Source organism: Harmonia axyridis, chromosome 3 (assembly GCF_914767665.1).
Source record: "Harmonia axyridis chromosome 3, icHarAxyr1.1, whole genome shotgun sequence".
NCBI lineage: Eukaryota > Metazoa > Arthropoda > Insecta > Coleoptera > Coccinellidae > Harmonia > Harmonia axyridis.
Window position 1 is genome coordinate 62,726,888 of NC_059503.1, and position 6,057 is coordinate 62,732,944.

The following is a 6,057-nucleotide window of genomic DNA, read 5'->3' on the forward strand; positions in this document are numbered from 1 at the left end:
TTGTGCGCTTTTTCAAAATGTAGGTACCTACTTGGAACATAATGTCATTTATAATTTTTCTGGAAAAATTTAAAGCGTGTAAAATGCTCGAAGGATTCGATTTTTCCTCACTGGATATATGCCATTCTATTATATTATACTGTAACTAAATCATAGAAAAAAATTCATTCTCAAAAATCTTTCTGCTACGTACGTTCTCTTGCCACGAACTCGACACCCCACCTTTTTTCAATATATTCTTGGATTCTGCATTTCTCGTCCCTCTCTACAAATGACCAAAAAACACTGAAACGATGTTTCAAAATTCAGTATCAAAATTTTAGGGGCGTATTTTTCAAGTTAATATAGGACTATTTTTCTTCTTCCTTTTTCTTCCTCGATATCGGTAACAGATACAACAAAACTACGGTAAACCAAAAGTTGTAGTTGTGAGTACTGAACCAAAGTTTTTTTTTACTGTTTTCTGAACCACCCGTTGTTTCCAAAAACAAAAGTTTTGGAGTAAAGAAGCAGGCACTGTTCCAGAATTAATATCAACCTTTAGATTTGCATTCAAAATTAGCATATCACATGATGAACACTTAAGATTGGAATATCTATACCAAATATCTTGTGAAGGGAAAGGAAGGTGCCACGGGCGTAGCCAGGTTTCAGTTTCGGAGGGGGTTTTACATATCATAAAAAAAATCTTGTTTTTCTTTTTAAATATATCAACTTTAAAAGAGCCAACCCATTCAGTCTATTTTCACTAGTTTTATTTTTCAAGTATGTTTTGAGAAAAAAAGCATTTTCAAAATCACTTTTTGAAATTTAGTTTATTTCTTTACATCGATTCCTTTAAATATATTTAGGAAAAAATACCGTCGTAGTATTTATACAACAGAGTACTCAAATTAAAATTTATGAGTAGAAAGTTTATATGCAAAAAACCGGTAAAAAATGATAGTTATCACCTTTTTTGCATTTTTTTCAATGTTTTATCATGAAATTTTGGTGGCAAACTTCAGATTCGAATTCTGTACCCCAGAAACAGAGATAATAAATCGAAGAAATTAAAACTACCCCATCAACTGAGTTTTAGCAGAGATAGATATAATAAATACGCTAATTTTGAACTATCATTTGAGCCAGGTTTTTCGGACAAAAAACTTTATGGAAGAAAACGTCAGAAGATTAAATATTTTTTGTATTTTTTTTTGGTCCGTCACAGAATTTTGGTGCTAAACCTCAGATTCGGATGCAGAACCCAAGAAAAATGAAGGGTGTTTTTTTTTAGAGCTATAGAACTTTAAATTGCAATAAAACAACGCTGGATTATTCGATTGATATGAATTTTATTTATCCGCAAGATAATCTTGTGGCATTACATTATGATTTCTGGCATATGACCGACAAGGCTAGCTCGGATGTAGTTTAATCTGGACGTCCAATTTTCGATGACTTTTCCAACATTTGTGGCCGTATATCGGCAATAACACGGCGAATGTTGTCTTCCAAATGGTCAAGGGTTTGTGGCTTATCCGCATGGACCAATGTCTTTACATAGCCCCACAGAAAGTAGTCTAGCGGTGTTAAATCACAAGATCTTGGAGGCCAATTGGTCCAAAACGTGAAATTAGGCGGTCACCAAACGTGTCTTCCAATAAATCGATTGTGGCACGAGCTGTGTGACATGTTGCGCCGTCTTGTTGGAACCACAGCTCCTGGACATCATGGTTGTTCAATGCAGGAATGAAAAAGTTAGTAATCATGGCTCTATACCGATCACCATTGACTGTAACGTTCTGGCCATCATCGTTTTTGAAGAAGTACGGACCAATGATTCCACCAGCCCATAAAGCGCACCAAACATTCAGTTTTTCTGGATGTAACGGTGTTTCGACATACACTTGAGGATTAGCTTCACTCCAAATGCGGCAGTTTTGTTTGTTGATGTAGCCATTCAACCAGAAGTGCGCTTCATCGCTAAATAAAATAAAATGGACGTAGTGCGCGATACGTATTCCGCACAGAACCATTATTTTCGAAATGAAATTGCACTATTTTCAAGCGTTCTTCAGGCGTGAGTCTACTGATGAATTGATGAATATGATGAATTGCCAAACCGAACTGAGAATAAATCACTTGACAGCTGTTAAATCGGTCGCCATCTTGAACAGTAATGCCAACTTAAAGTTATATACCTCGAAAAAAACACCCGTTACAAACGATCGAGAAAATCAAACTAACCCATAACTTTCCTCTGAGGGGCACATGTGAGCACAAATTGACTGGATTACGTAGAGGTAATTTAATTCAAATTTCACATTACAAATTAATTGAACTGAGAGTGATAATTTCATTCACTTTTTACAAATTCCATTAAAAAATATTTTCGAGATTTTGAAAAAAAAAAAAAGGTTTTTTGACATCTTCAACATTTCGGGGGGGGTTTGAACCCCCAAAACCCCCCCCTTGGCTACGCCCGTGGAAGGTGCTATGAGGAAAAACTTGAAAAAATAAACCGAACTCTAAAACCCCATGTCTCGAAAACAAATCATTGAGCGCCCATGTTTCTTTTTTTCTCAAAATGATCCGAGGAATCTGGCATTTTCGTTTGTATCTCCAATTTAGGAACTCCCTGTACCGAGTCCTGTACCTATATCCAAAAATTTTTTTGGTAGAAGATATTAATAATCTTTGAATGCAGTATTTATTGAAAATCTTGAAGTTGTTTTCAGGATATCGGAAGGAATAATTGAAGATTACTAACGGAGTTTTATGACCAACAATATATTTCGATTTACATGCAAATCTATTTACCTATCTCTTTTGTTCTAATCAGAGAAATTAGTTACCATTCAACAGCTATATGTTTGAATATGTTTAACCTCATATTTGTCGAATCAAATCAGAGTTTTTCGAAAGTGCATCTGTTTCAAAGTTATGTAGACACTTTATATACAAATATTTTTACTCGCTTTATTCTAGAGATAAGGGCAATTTGGCCCATATGCCTATAATTTTAGAATTTCGTGCCTAAAATGGGATCAAACTAGGTTAAATTCGCTGGTGAAGAATCTATCATCAATTCAGATTTATATCTACATCTCGCTGATCAATTTACGTAGAAATAAAATCAAGAAATTTTCAATGGATTTTTTGAATTAATCAGAAATGCTTAAACAATACATACCTAAAATATTTTTTTAATCAGTTGAATTCATTATTGCATGGGAATGGTAACAATTTTACATACTTATATGATTATATTGATAGCAAAAATTGGTTCATGCAAAATTTGTAGAACTTCTCCTTTGAAACCTTTAACCACATCAAATCATGAAATAATATAAAAATATCTAACGCAGCAAATGAGTAATTTTGTGCGTGCATATAGAAAATCTATTTGAAGCTTCATGCTAAATTTCGTGTTGACACCGGCGTGAGGAACTTCAAGCCTAATATCGAATTATCGTTTGAGACCATTCGAAATTCCAATATTGCAGGCATTGTGACGAAATGAAGGAGCAACCTGTTCAAGTAAAGAGTGTTCATAAATTAATTGATATTTGGATAATTTTTTATTGATTATCAGATGAATATCATGAAACTGCTTATAGTTAAAAAAGTTTCATAATGAATTAATATCAATGACAAAAGTATATACATAATATGTGAATAATTCGTGAAAATTCATTTTTGTTTACATTTCATACAATTTATATTTTCATATATTGAGGCAATATATTTGATTGAAAACATCATGAAGTGATCTTACATTTTTGAGGTCATATCTAGAAAGCATCTAAAAACATATCAACTCTAGAATAAAATCCAGATTCTTATATAGCTGAATTTTTGAATAACTGAATTAATCATTTTTAGAGATATTACGTTTTACAGAAACTTATTTTTGATCTCACAAAAATGCAATCCTCAGGAAATACCGCTTGATATATTACAACTGATTTCAATAATATCGAATAGTGATTATATCAGTTATTATTAAAAATGAACTTTCATATGAGCTCATGTCAAACGGATTTTGCCAATTGACGAAGTCAACCGAGATATTCGGACCTACCCTAAAAGTTTCAAGTCGAACCTAATTCTCGCCTTACATTCTAAATTACCCTTGCAACAATTAGGTAGGTACACAAACATTTTGTATTAAGTTTTTTTCAGTTGGACGGTTGACGTGTACGTATACCTATCCATTTGTGAGGATTTTCAGTCAGGCAAAATTGGGGTGAGGAGTATGAATGAATGTTTATATATTTTTGCATGAGGGTAAATTCATCTTTTATATTTGCATATGTTTGCAGCATAGATACAAAATTTTTTGTATTATAAATTGTTACTAAGTTTCGGAAGTAGAAGATAAATATAGAATTTTTGAAAAAGTGGGTGCTAATTTCTCACTTAAGGGGTGATAATTTCCTATTATATGTTAGGTGTTGTTAGGTGACAAACAAGAAATTTTGTGTTCATTAACATTAACTAATGATGGACTTTCAAACTGAATTTTTTTTGAGAAATTTTTAAAAGTTAGCACCCCAGCTGAATACGATGTTTTTTTACTAGTATCCCTGAGGTACAAACGATCATTTTGGTCTTGCAAATAGTTACTAACGAATTACGAATGCAAAAAAATCGTGAAGTTAGCATCCTAGCGGAATGCGATATTTTTCTTCCAGTATCCTTGAGGTACAAACGAAAATTTTGGTGTTACGAATTGTTACTAACGAGTTACTAAAATACTACCGAATGCAAAAAAAATGCTTCATTTTCGAGAAAGTGGGTGCTAACTTCACGTACACAACATTGAAAACATTTCGGTTTATTGATTGATGTGGTGTCTAATCTAATATGAATAAATAAAAATTCATTGTTCCCTATCACTTGTCATTAAAATTATATAAGAATATCACAACCAAAATGATTTTCAACTACCGAACCTGTCAAATTATATTTGCATATTACATATTATAACACCTCTAGTAAAAGTAAACTTGTTATCAATGAGTCTCGCTTTTCTCCAGACCATCATTATAAATCAATAAGACACCACTTTCAGAGCGTGTTGTTGTCTCTTTTATTTACAGATCACATGTTACACATGCTGCTTCAATGCGGCATCTACATTGCAGCCTCCGTCAATTGAAGTACAAAAAAAGAACAACGACCGCAATGCAGTACAGGTGCATCGAGAAATGGTTGGAATACTCGGAATCTTCATTCAACACACCTCGAATAGAAAGCTATCTCAATTCGAATTTCTTCCTTATGTAACAACGCAATTTCTTTATTTTCCAAATGTATATTCTGGATCCCCGCATGCGTGTACTGTCCGGAAAGTTTAAGAGATAAAAAATCAATAATCTGGTATGTTTAGATATTCTAGTCTAGGAGCCTAACTTGAGATATGGATTAAATGTCTGAAAAGTTTATTTTGTGGCCTTCTAAAGTAATGTTATCCCTTGAACTTGTACTCCAGATAACAACGGTTGGTGTAGAATCTAACGTTTATCTCAACCACCTTTAAAATTCAATTTGGGAACTCGATGAATGTTCTAATTTAGATAGAACAATATACTCTCAAAGTAAAATTGAGCTGATTAGAGCTTGAAGTTATTTCTTTCTTCTCAATTTTTCCGTATAATAATAAAGAAAAGATTGATTTTGATCGCTTGTGACCCGAACAGAAGGGCACTATCTATTTTATTCCGTCACGATATCTGTAATTTTCGACTACTATCGAATGGAGAAATTTAGAGATTTGAAATTTGAGGTAGATCTTGATTTTGAAAGACATTGTTTAGTTCAATTATAGGAAGATGACAAAAAATCGGGAAATAAGATCAGGGAAGCAGAAAAAATATATTTAAATAAAATTATAAGATTGTTTCTCAGATTTCTAGAAAAATATTCGGAAGAAACCTAATAGTTTATTCACGGAAAAAGAGTTTCAGTCTTGTCTGTTGTGTGCTTTATTTTCTATAGGTCAATACTAACGGGTGTTTTTTTTCGAGGTATATAACTTTAAGATGGCATTACTGATCAAGATGGCGACCG